The 14134-nt window shown below is 31.2% G+C and overlaps 1 long non-coding RNA gene across 1 annotated transcript in view; it reads left to right on the top strand.

Annotated features, from left to right (window-relative positions):
• LOC139877936 (uncharacterized) overlaps positions 1-11766 on the top strand; it is a 42632-nt gene extending 30866 nt beyond the window's left edge. The window contains exon 3 of the long non-coding RNA XR_011768838.1: positions 11561-11766. This is a non-coding gene — a long non-coding RNA (uncharacterized lncRNA). The remainder of the gene's footprint in view (positions 1-11560) is intronic.
• The last annotated feature ends 2368 nt before the right edge of the window (positions 11767-14134 follow it).

Raw genomic sequence — 14134 nt, 5'->3', positions numbered from 1 at the left:
CATGACACATGATGGTGGTATGACCTACTGTGAACCATCATGTCCCATTAGAACTCAGCATGACTTACTGTAATATAATCACGTTGATCAAGTGTCATTATATTATACTAACTCTTGCATCAGTTCCCAACATTACTTCAATAACATTCATATTTTAAGCTTAAAAGTTTACAGAATATAGAAACTAGCAGTTTCTATATGATGTAATACTGATAACATGAAAAGATTAATGATTTCAGATAAGAATAGTTATAAAAATATGTTCAAAAATATGGAGGATATTTCTAATGAAAGATACGAGGATATCTTGGAATTTCTAAGACCAGAGGATGATGAAGAATATTGTCCGCAAGAGTTTAGAGTAAGGAGCAAGATATTCGCTAAAGACTTCAGCACGTATTGAATCATTTGGATTCTTTGAATATAGGGTATGGTCCTTGTATTTGTCCTTGGTCTCCTTCATGGTTAACTCTATCCGTTTTCCAGTTCCAACATTTCTGAGCTTTTTCAACATATTATTCTTTATCATCATACTTTCGATGGTTATGGTCGTTTACGGTTATCTACAGTTTCTGCTGCTTCATTCAGCTTTTTCAACATTCAGAGTATTGATTTGTGACTGAGTGCTTTTCAGAATTTCAGAATGAGAGATCATAATTCTAAGAGATAAATGTCATATATATAACTGTTGATGTAGATATGCTGTGAGTTTTCAAAGTATTGATTGCTGATTCCCGGTAATTGTTATGGCAGTTCTCGTTACAATATGCGGATGAGTATATGATAGGGTTTCAATGAAGAAATATAATGATTTATCGGAGAGATTTAAACCAAAAAGCAACGAGGTTGCTGGTACACCTGCTAGTAATATGGTAAAATATGGAAGGTTCCCCGGTAACAATAAAAGAACATACATAATAATCAAGGTGATAATAAGGTTGTTTCAAACGAAAAGTAGAAGTTGATTTGCTGAAGCTGTGACAAAATTTGCTACTTTGAAAAGAGATCGCAAAGTTATTTTTGCTAATAAATGCCAAAGGATCTGACGCGGCTACGTGTTAAACTTTTACTCAGTTGCCGAGAGTTTCCAGGTGCATAGCTAAATGTATAAATCTTTTCCTCCGTAGATGAAGTGCGGTGGGTTCATCCTATCGATTGGGGTGTTTTCAAGAATTATGAAAGTTTCGAACGCAGATTGAAATCGTCAAGATACAAATGAGGTTTAAAATGAGATCAATTGGCAAACTTGAAGAATTGTTTAGTTTCATATGTTATAATCAATATTTGAATTCATTTTAATTGTCCAATGTTGGTAGTCCACAGTTGATAGTCCACAGTTAACAATTCAATAATTCATATATAGTTTAGTATATAATATTCGAATTAATTAATACGTATCGTGACCCGTATTCGTCTCAGACTCGATCACAACTCAAAGTATATATATTATTATAGAATCAACCTCAACCCTGTATAGAGAACTCGATCATTACAGCATATAGAGTGTCTATGGTGATTCCAAATAATATATATAGAGGCGTCGATATGATATGTCAAAACCTTGTATACGTGTCCCGATATTTAAAGTGCGTAAAATAAATAACAGAAATTTAAATAACAATAAATGAAGTGCGTAAAGTAAATAGCAGAAATTTAATGACAATAAATAAAATTGCGAGAATGTAAATTGTGATAAAATAAATTGCGATAAATAAAATGTAATCAGTTAGCTAGGAACAGTTAGCTAGGATTTTGTTAGCGTGGATTCTTAACAAAATTTTTCATAGTTAATTTGTTTGTTTCTAACAAATTTTATTTTGTCCAATGTTTTTTTTCATTATGCCACTTGTCGGATTCTGATAGGTCAAAATCCAAATATGAAATTGAATGAAAATGGTTATTCTGTGAGGAACGGATTCGTATAGCTGTGATTGTAAGTAGGATAGTAAATGAATGTTGAATCATATTCGAAGAATGTACAGTGTAACTTATTAATGTGAAATCTAAATATTCCTCGGGTATTACCTACCCGTTAAAATATTTTCACCATTAACAGTTTGTATAATAAAAATTTTAATTACAATCTTTATGAAAACATATATACATATATATTTTCTTTAGACGTAATTATGGATTTAATGAGTCAATGTGAATTTAAACTCATCAGATTTATGGCTAGAACTAGAGTATATAATCTCTAAAATATTAGAGATTATACAGTCACCATGAAGGACGAAGATAGTTTATGTAGATCGGTTCGTAAAACGATTCGTAGAACGATGATTATGCTTGAGGTATAGGTTGTGAGGTTGAGACGTGTGATGATGTTGTTGTTGTTGGTACTCCTTGGTATCCATGGTGCGTATGACGTTGATGTTTGAGGTATAGATTAAGATGTTGAGGTGTGGGATGCGGATGTTGATGGTGGTGGTGGTGATGGTATTGTTGACATTGGTGGTGGTACTGGTTATGCTGCTGGTGCTGCTGCTGGTGTTTGTAACCTTCGCACCATATTCTCTAAAGCCACTACCCGAGCGCGAAGCTCGTTGATTTCTTCTATTACACCGGGGTGATTTTCGGTTCGGACTAGCGGATAAATATAATCTAGAATTTGGTATAGTATATAATCGTGGCGAGATACTCTGGAAATGAGAGAAAAGATGGTGTTTCGAACAGGTTCACCGGTAAGTGCTTCGGGTTCTTCGCCAATAGGGCAATGTGGCGGATGGAAAGGATCACCTTCTTCTTGTCTCCAATGATTGAGGAGACTACGAACCCATTAGATGAATTGGGGATGGATGATTGGTTGATTCATTCTGGTTATACTGCTTTCGAAGTTTGAGTGGAAATCCATATCGGAATAACTGCCGGAATAACTATCGGAATAACTATCGGAATCTGAGGGACTCGAACTGGTTGAGGGATTCATCTCGTACGATCAGATGAAAGATTTTCGATAAAAATAGATTATAGGATGTAGATTAGTACCCTGCAATACATAATTTACATATGCATATATAATACTAAAATCCCATAAGTTACGGAGGAATCTACAGGAGTTGTCAGGCAAAGTTACAGTAACAGATACGCTAAGATATGAAGTAGTAGATACGCTAAGATATGAATTTTGGCTATACACTATTCATGCAGTCAATGCAGTAGAACGTGTCTAGACTAAGAATGATAAGCAAGTGATTCTCTAAGAATGATAAGCAGGTAATTTTTGACACAAAATGATAAGCAAAACTTTTGACATGCAGACACGGTCAAAGTCCAGACTCACTAATGCATCCTAACGACTTATCAGTTAGACACACTAATGCAGACATGGTTCGCTAAGACCACCGCTCTGATACCAACTGAAAGGACCCGTCCTAATCCATTTGGACGAAGTCCATATCGATTATAAACGATTCACAACAGTTGATTACATCGCGAGGTACTTGACCTCTATATGATACATTTTATAAACATTGCATTCGTTTTTGAAAAGACAATCTTTCATTACATTGAAAGTTGACGGCATGCATACCATTTCATAATATATCTAACTATAATTATCTTAATAATAATCTTGATGAAATCGATGACTCGAATGCAACGTCTTTTGAAATATATCATGAATGACTCCAAGTAATATCCTTAAAATGAGCAAATGCACAGCGGAAGATTTCTCTCATACCTGAGAATAAACATGCTATCAAGTGTCAACCAAAAGGTTGGTGAGTTCATTAGTTTATCATAAATAATCATTTCATAATTTTAATAGACCACAAGATTTCATATTTCCATTTCTCATAAACATACGTCCCATGCATAGAGACAAAAATATCATTCATATGGATTGAACACCTGGTAACCGACATTAACAATATGCATATAAGAATATCCCCATCATTCCGGGATCCTCCTTCGGACATGATATAAATTTCGAAGTACTAAAGCATCCGGTACTTTGGATGGGGCTTGTTGGGCCCGATAGATCTATCTTTAGGATTCGCGTCAATTAGGGTGTCTGTTCCCTAATTCTTAGATTACCAGACTTAATAAAAAAGGGCATATTCGGTTTAATAATCCAGCCATAGAATGTAGTTTTAAGTACTTGTGTCTATTTCGTAAAACAGTTATAAAAGCAGCACATGTATTCTCAGTCCCAAAATATATATTGCGAAAGCATTTAAAAAGGGATTAATGGAACTCACGCATATAAATATTGTAAAATAGTTAATAAAGCATTTGCATGTATTCTCAGTCCAAAAATGTAAAGAGTAAAAGGGGATCAATGAAACTCACCAAATGTATTTTGTAGTAAAAATACATATAACAGCATTGAACAAAAGTAAGGTTGGCCTCGGATTTACGAACCTATATCATTTGTATATTTATTAATATACATAATTGTAATCGAATAAATATATATGACTTTCTTAGTTATATCGTTTTTATATTAATAATTTCTATGTTCTATGTATTTATTATATATATTTTAACTAAATAAGATATTAAGTTTGTTATGTTTTATATATATTAATTATACTTATATATATATATATATATATATATATATATATATATATATATATATATATATATATATATATATATATATATAAATCATTTTGTTTGTTAAAATAGTATTTTAATAATGCTAAGATAATATTTGAAGTAATATAATGAAAATAATAATATTGAATATAATAATAACCTTAGTAGTTTTAATAAGATTGATAATTTAATAATAATGGTAATAAAATTAATAATTTTGATATCAATTCATAATATTTCATAACAATAATAATTGTAACAATTTTAATACTAACCATTTATAAATTAATACTAATAATAATATTTATAATAATAATTTTGTATTATGTTCAATAATAATGTTAATAATAATAATAATGATCATAATGATAATAATAATACATAAATTAATATTAGTAATAATAATAACTAAGTAATGATAGTAATATTAGTAACAATAACAATTATAACAATAATAATTAGTACTACTACTACTACTAATAATAATAATAATAATAATAATAATAATAATAATAATAATAATAATAATAATAATAATAATAATAATAATAATAATAATAATAATAATAATAATAATAATAATAATAATAATAATAATAATAATAATAATAATAATAATAATAATAATAAAAAGAAGCTACCTCTAATGAAATTCGGCCCTAAAAAGAATATTGCCACTCCCGGGACTCGAACCCCCAACCTCTCGCATACCCAAACAACTCTCTAACCATTCGGCTGTTGCCGTTTTTCTGCTTATTATTACAACTCATAAATATATAAATCGTTATTTTGGTCCCTTTATTTCCTTCTTCTTCCCTACTCTCAATCGACCAGAATTCCAATTCAAACCAAATGACGAATTTTAAAATTTGTAAAAAGATGTGGAATTGAAATAAAACATTCAGCGGTTTGTGAAAGTGGATTTGCAAGAAAAAAAATAATAACAGAAAGAAAGAAAAAAAAAACAAAAAAACAAAAAAAAAAAAAAACTATACAGACGTCGCTATGAACACTTAAGAACCCAAACCTTGATTTCGATTTTTAGACAATTTTAAATTATAACTATAACATGAAATAGTTCCCAAATCTTACTTAGAAACTTTTAAAACTAACAATTGAACTTGAAACCCGAAAACTAATTCGAATTTACCGAAGAACAGAAAGTTTGACTTTTATTTCTAAAAGTTTTGACTCAAAAATTGAAACGGGATAGGATGAATTGGGCGATGAAATCTTGCAGATAGTTTAAATGAAACATTTATAACAGAACTGCATTAAAGTATTTTGAAATTAAACTCAAATTCGTTGTTTTAGAAAAATGGATAAAGAATAAAAATAAGACGTGCAGTTTTTATAAACTTCTATTTAATTTTCACAATGCAGTTATTTGAAATTGATAAAGGATATTGATGATGAGAGAACTGAACGAATTACTCCTTACCTTTGAATACTGTGTTTGGTTTATAGTCCATTGGCTCGATAATCATGGATTCAATTATACAGAGAATATATAAAAAAATAAACCAAAAGCAGATTAAGACCTCCACTGAATCAGATACAGATAAAACTTGGGAACAGCTTTCTTTTGGACCCTGGTGAATATTATCAACCGTAGTACAGAGGAGAAAAAAAAATTAAAAGTGATAGAGACTTCAAACTGAATTGTACGATTTTAATGTAGATGATTTTGATTTAATGGACAAATTAAAAGATAGATATTCACCTGGATCAGAATAAGTAAATAAATATTTATCTGTTTTACTCTCATTGAGATATATCTGCATATATATAACTGGATTTTATATCTAATTATATATATCTATTCATTTAGTTGTATTTATATAACTGTATATACATATATATATATATATATATATATATATATATATATATATATATATATATATATATATATATATATATATATATATATATATATATATATATATATATATATATATATATATATATATATATATCTGTTTATACATATCTATTTTATGAAATTTTGTAATATTAATAATATAATTCTGTTGATAATTTTAACAAGATTACCAATATATTAGAAATATAACATTGATAATATTAATAAAAATTTCATCAAAATTGATACTAATATTAATAAGAATAACTGAGTAATAATAATATTAACATAATCATTACAATTTTTAACTTGTAATTTCATCTAATACTCTAATCTTACATATTATTACCTATGTAACATTTACTAAATATATTTTATATATTATATAATAACACATATAGATATTTTCTACAAATTAATATATTTCAATGTACTTACAATCCATATATATGGATGAAAATCATATATTCATATATTTAGATTTATTTTAATAACCACATTATTATATTGTATTTTATTTTACTTAATTAGTTCCAACAATTAGATTGTATACTATTATTTTAAATTATTATATTTTTATTTATTTATGTATATATATATATATTTAATTACAAGCAATTGTTCGTGAATCGTCGAGCATAGTCAAAGGGTACCTGATTACATAAATATAGTTCCATTAGTTTTGAGACTCAATATAATATATTTTGCTTATCGTGTCGAATCCATATAAAGATCAAGTTTAAATTTGATTGGAAATTCCCGGGTCATCACATGTTACACCTGCACTTTATAGATCTAGTAGAACTCATCGGCTTATGAGGTTTAATTATCTGATTAATTCAGTTAAACCTCAACTAAGGGATTATGATGAACCCTCTAGCTGCGTGAGGCCATATCAGATCCTGAATCTGAAAATGACTAGATTCTATGAATACAGATATGCAGTCCATGAAGGATAATCAAGTATGAGACTTGATTGATCTTCTACCTAATTGTAAGACAATGAGGTAAAAATGGGTCTTCAAAGGAAGACTAATATGGACAGTAATGTAAACACTTTTAAAGCTTGATTGGTGACAAAAGGTTATGATGAAAGTTTTTCACCAGTCACAAGCCTTAAAACAATTAGGATACTTATTGCCATGGTTACTTTTCATGATAATAAAATATGGCTAATGGATGTCAAAATCGCTTTCCTAAATGGCGACCTAAGCGAGGACGTATATATAGTTCATCCGGAAGGGTTTATGAATCCTAAGTATCCTAATAAAGTATGCAAGCTTCTAAAATCCATTTATGGATAAAAGCAAGCATCCAGGAGTTAGAATCTTAAGTTTAATGAGAAAATTAAAGTGTTTAATTTTTCTCAAAACCAAGATAAGCCCTGAGTTTACATTAGAGCTAGTGGGAGCAAAGTAGTCTTCTTGATCTTATATGTTGATGACATATTACTTATTAGAAATAACATTCCAACTTGCAAGATGTCAAGTCTTGACTTGGAAAATGTATTCCCATAAAGGATCTTGATGAAGCTACTTATATTGTTGGAGTGAGGATCTATACAATAGATCCAATTGGCTTATTGGTTTGAATTAAAGTACATATATTATCTTGCAGAGATTTAGCATGCAAAAATCCAAGCATGAAGCTTTGCCAATGCAAAAGGGCATAACAGTGAGAAAGTCTCAAAAGTCCTATCACAGCAGATGAGATGAGACAAATGAAATATATCACATATGCTTCTGCTATATGATCCATTATGTATGCCATGATATGTACTATACTCGATGTTTTGTTAGTTTTGAGTTTGACGAGTCATTGTCAACATAATCCAGGTAAAGTACATTGGATTGTTGTTAAGAATATTCTGTAGTATTTGCAGAGTACTAATGATATGTTCATGGTTTACGGTGGTTTGGAAGAAGAGTTAAGTATTATGTTTTATACTGATTCTAGTTTCCAAACTGATCAAGATGATTCTCGATCCAGTCACGTTGTTTCTTTGTCATGATGGGCAAGACAGTTGATTGGAAGAGCTCTAGGCAGAGCACTATTGAACAATCTACAACAAAAGCAGAATACATTGTTGACTGAGAAGCTGCTCAGAAAGCTGTCTGGATAAGGAAGTTTGTTGTTATACTCAGAGTAGTACACAACATTTAATCTTCTATAATATGTACTGTGATAATTCGAGTGTTAATATACTTTTGAAAGAATCACATGTACATAAAAGTATCTGACACATTCTTCAAAAGTTTGACTACATTCATTAAGTCATTAAGAGGAATGATATTAGTATTCTTAAAGGTTCATACAAATGATAATGTGGCTGACCCATTCATGAAGCCCATGATGCACAACAAGCATGATGATCATTCTAGTAATACTGGACTTCGTTATGCTGCTGATCTTTTTCATTTGTAATTTAGTATTTGGATATTTTTGGAACATTAAGCAGTTTTATATTAATGAATTGATATATAGTTGGTATGATCGTTTTCATTTATATCACTGTGTTCTATATTAGCATGTTTAATCCAAGAATAATTGTTGATTATTCAAAATCTCCATAACCGGTCATGTTATGGGAATAACATGAATTAAGATTAATGTGAAATTTTGGTTATATTCATTGATGATAAATAGTTAACTTGTTGAGACCAAAATTCATATGTATTCATTGATGATGAATATTGGAATGACCCAACCATGAGATGTCACTACATGGATCGTAGTCAGTAGTGAATCTTTTAGTGATTATGTCTTTGTGTCCTTAGACTTGAGATGCACGCCCGTCTTGATGAGTGTAGCATTGTACTTTGATATGGTTAAACGCTGTCCTGAATAAGGCTGTTATAAAGGCCATTATTGGGTATAATGTAAAGCTCGTGATAGACACGTGTATGCAATATAGGATTTGTTCCTCTAAAATGTTTGGAGTTAGATACTTTTTGAGCTCCTCGATGAATGAATAAGATATTTGTATGGCCGCACCCAGATGTAATTAAGATGATACTTAATTAATTTGGTGATCTAATTCAGTTCTAAGATCGAGAAACAAAATTGTTAAACAAATGAGAATGACCGATGATCCATATCTCAAGTTTAACTAAAGTATCTGAAACAAAATGACGAATGACATTTAAAACTTACCATAAACAGTTTTGAGAAACTACCCACACATGAATTTGGGGACAATGACGTGTTGCTAGACGCTTACCATTGTTTGTATAGTTACTTGGTGTTGTGCCATGCACAAGTGGGAGTCTGTAGGATTAATGTGCAAGGTACAACATATAACTACATAGCCAACTTCATTTGAGCCTTCGGGGTCACACACATATACACCGAGACGTCAAATAAAATATATATATGATGTATATATATTACTCAAGTAACGAAACAAATTAAAATACTTAATTAATTAATTAAATGATTAATATTAATTGATTTCCTTGATTTGGTTGTTGGAAATAAAACAAACAACTTTATGAAAAGGATTTAATCGATTTCCTTGATTTGGTTGTTAGAAATAAAACAAACAACTTTATGAAAAGGATTTAATCGATTTCCTTGATTTGGTTGTTGGAAATAAAACAAACAACAAACAACTTTATGAAAAGGATTTAATCGATTTCCTTGATTTGGTTGTTGGAAATAAAACAAACAACTTTATGAAAAGGATTTGTTTTAGATTTGAAAAGGAAATTGAATTTTAAAAAAATATATCAAGAATCTTTGATTCACGGGTCTACATTCATATGAAAAAAGGTTCTTGTTATTTACTTTAAAGAGGAGTCATTCTTTGAACATGATCATTCGATTTTGAATGTATTCCCATTTCTTGCATAAGAACTTTTCCACCTAAAACTCTTACCTTGTAATTCGAAGACATATATGAAGTATTATATATTTATTCTTGTATTAATATAATTTGATTATATTAATACTTTACTTGGGTTTGGACTAGCATCCATTGACGGTCGTTTGAAGTGTAGTGTGGACTATCCAAAGAGACGATCATACTTTTGATCGTAAGTTTCTCTCCGTCTCATCAATTTCTCCAAGAAAGGTATATCGTTAACTCCTCTTTTGTTTTAATATTCATGACAATTATTATGGTGTAACTGGATCTAATTGGGATAAATTAATCGTGTGCATGTTTCATTAAATAAGTGATTATTTAATCTTGTAAAAGTTTTAGGAAATAATAAAAGATTATTATTTTAACTATCCGCTGCGTTAATCTGATTTGTTAAAAGTACACACGATTTTCTAACAGCGGGGTCCAAGGGGTGGCAACCCCTGGCGGGGTCCAAGGGGCAGAGCCCCTGGGTTAACATCGCTTTATTAAAAATGTGTTGAAATTCGATTTTGACCGGGTTTGACCCAAATAAAAAGCCCGGATAAAACACCCGTTTTTAGCAGTTATAAAACTGTCATTCGGCAGTTTTGGAACTGCCTTTCGGCAGTTATTAAACACCCGGTTTTTGGTTATATACATCTGGTACGTTTTCAAATTCATACACACAAAAACATATTCTCTGTTCTAAATTTTCTGAGTTTTACCCGATTGAAGATTTCGATTGTACCATCGAAATACTTTGATCTGAAAGTGATTACACGACTCTCAAAAATCCGAAATCGAAACAATAAATTTACAACAATAGGAAGTTAAAAGTCGCCCAAAGTGTGTATATATATAACATATAGACACTGTTAAATAAGTTATTTGCTCAATTAGCTTGAAAGTTCTACTCATATCTTGCACATTAGCATTTTGTAGTTTTTATAGAAGTGGGCAAAAGGCTGTTTGGTGACTTTACCTGACCCAATCTGGTCACTTACCAACCTCGCTCGCCCAATTTACCATCTGTACTAAATGTTTCGAAATGACAAGAAAATTCGTATGTATAAATATATCAATAAGACTTCTGTATGTAAAGCAATAAGTACACACTATGCCCTTGCATTTTTCCAGTACCACCAATGCCGCAACATCATGGTTACCGACTATCTTTTGTAATACTACGGATGTACCCTATGTTTATAATTCCTAAAACTTAATATGCAACAATATAATTGTGCTTCTGGTTATTAGTTGCAACAATTTTTTTTGGCTGCCTTCTCAACACCATCTTAATGTTGCAGGTCTTTAGTTTGTTTTTGGCTTGCTGCCGGCTTTATTATTGGCTTATTGTATGAGGTAAATTTCATGAATATATTGAATGGTATTCTGGGAGTGCATGAGCTCATTCTTCTCTAACCATTATACTGATCTCTTATACATACATACTTTGTGTAGAAATTATAGATTTTAAAACGATACACGTGTTGGTATGTTGATGGTTTGATAGTTAAAATTTGATAATACTCCGTAGTAAACATATTTTTGATGTCCATGGATTGATGTTAGGTTAATGACATTACATATGGAGATATTGGTTGTTCAAATGCAGTGTCTAATGGAATTGCCGTTAATCATATTCTGATGGTTATTCGACATTTCAACAAATAAAATCACATGGATTTCATATGTAAGTTGAAGATTTTATAATAGCTCAAAGTTTACAATTTGATACGGAGTATTATTTAAACTTAACGTCTAACTCTTATGGTCGGATTTGACATTTGATTGGAATTTTCAATGGTCATCCTCCTTATATGTGTCTAATGTATTATTTTATAACGTTTTACTTTTATAATTAGTGGTGGGGAATTTCTCTTTATCATAATAAAACGTTATATTATATGAGTGAAAACCAACGATAAGAAATTGTGACTGGCGATTGTAAATTGTTGTTATTAATTATATGCAAACTTTTTCGGTCTCTATAAATATACCAAAACTATATTGCGAAAACGTATATTTATAATTTTCGCGCAACGTACGGGCTCATATAGTATGCATATTGTTTCGGAATATAGATAACACAACGTTGTTTTTCTATCTTATTGACATGTAGTTGTTTTAATATAACTATATTAATTTTTTTTTTTTTTTTTTTTTTGAAAGGCAAGCAGAAATTTCATTATCACAACACAGAAAACATGAGACCCATTAGGGATGGATCCCAACTAAAGTACATGCATATACGAACTCGAACAAACACGACCAAACTTGAAAAAATTACATGAACACAACCAAATACATATTCGAAAACAGCATATTTAGACTAAGTTGAGGTACATTGCCGGGTTGGAAATCCACGTTAGCCAATCCATATTCTTTCCTTTCAATCTATTGGCAATCCAAACATACGAAATGGCTTGTATTTCATTAAGAGCCACCGGGCCATTCCAAGCTTTGTTTCGGAATACTTTATTATTGCGGTTTTTCCAAATGAAATACGCACCAATCCATTTAATTGCAAGCCAAATGGAATTACCAATTGAAGACATGGGAACCGAATGATTATTTTCCACGAGGAGCTCATTAATGGTGTAATAATTAAATGAGCCCATGTTCCACCATTTAAAAATACGCTCCCAAATCTCGCTAGCATGGTTACAAAAAATCAGAGTATGGTCCACCGACTCCAAGCTATCATCACAAAGAGGACATTGGGTACTATGAAGATCAATTCCACGATTGTCTAGCGCGACACGTACCGGTAGTTTTTTCTTTATCGCTCGCCAAGCAAATAGTTCCACCTTTTTCGGGACGACCTTATTACGAATTGTTTCCTGATGCAAAGAGAACTCGAATAGAAGCTGATCATCTATTACTTTCGATAGCCCTTTGACACTAAATCCATGGTTGAGATCTAAAGACCAAAGGACCTTGTCGACACTGCCATTATCATTTTTTGCTGATGACAGGATGTTTACAAGAGCTTCTAGCTCACGAACAGCCCTTCCTGGAATTGCACGCCTCCACTTCCAATTGAATAATCCTTCAGCATTTAAAGTCATACGTTCACGTACAAAAACATCGGGATCAATCTCGAGCCTAAATAATCTCGAAAAAAGATTACAAAGCTTATCATTGCCAATCCAATGTTCCTTCCAAAATAGAGTGTTGCTTCCATTACCCACTGAATTCACGAAAAAACTCTTGAAGTCTACATGCAAATTTTCCATCTCCTTTCCTGCTAAAACAATGTTATTCCAAATGCCATACGAGCGGGACAAAGCATCATCCGAGAGCAATCCACCGCTAGCGCCATGGATGCTTCGGATAACCTTTGTCCAAAGAGAATCGGTTTCGGTTTTAAACCTCCACCACCACTTTCCAAGCAACGATAAATTTTTACCCTTAAGAGACCCAATGTTTAACCCTTTCATGAAGTACATGAAACTTGGTTATATCATCCAGAATTGTATGCATGTACACATATATATTTATGTTTTTGAACAATTTCATATTTCGTGTTTGAATTTTAGGTGACATAACATTTTTGCATTTGGACTTTTTTTGATTAAGAGTCACCGTGCAACGCACGGGCTGTTAAAGGCTAGTTTAGTTAATAAAGATTAGGTGCAAGGGGGACTATTGTGCAATTTAAGATTACTGTGAGGCTTAAATAAAAACGTAGAAGAAATGTATGGGTTTAAGAATACAGTCCCAAACGTTATACCTAATTCAAGCCTTTCTTCTTTTTACGTTGGCTGCTTCTTTTAATTCACTAGCCAAAGAATGACTTTCATCTTCCTTGCTCTTATCAGCTAGAAAAGCTCTATTGCCATTGTTGCTAGTTTCCTTAGGTTGTACGACAACCTTTT

The sequence above is a fragment of the Rutidosis leptorrhynchoides genome, chromosome 11 (assembly GCF_046630445.1).
Source record: "Rutidosis leptorrhynchoides isolate AG116_Rl617_1_P2 chromosome 11, CSIRO_AGI_Rlap_v1, whole genome shotgun sequence".
Classification (NCBI taxonomy): domain Eukaryota; kingdom Viridiplantae; phylum Streptophyta; class Magnoliopsida; order Asterales; family Asteraceae; genus Rutidosis; species Rutidosis leptorrhynchoides.
The sequence above is the reverse complement of the archived record's forward strand: the minus strand, read 5'-3'. Positions and strand labels throughout refer to the sequence as shown.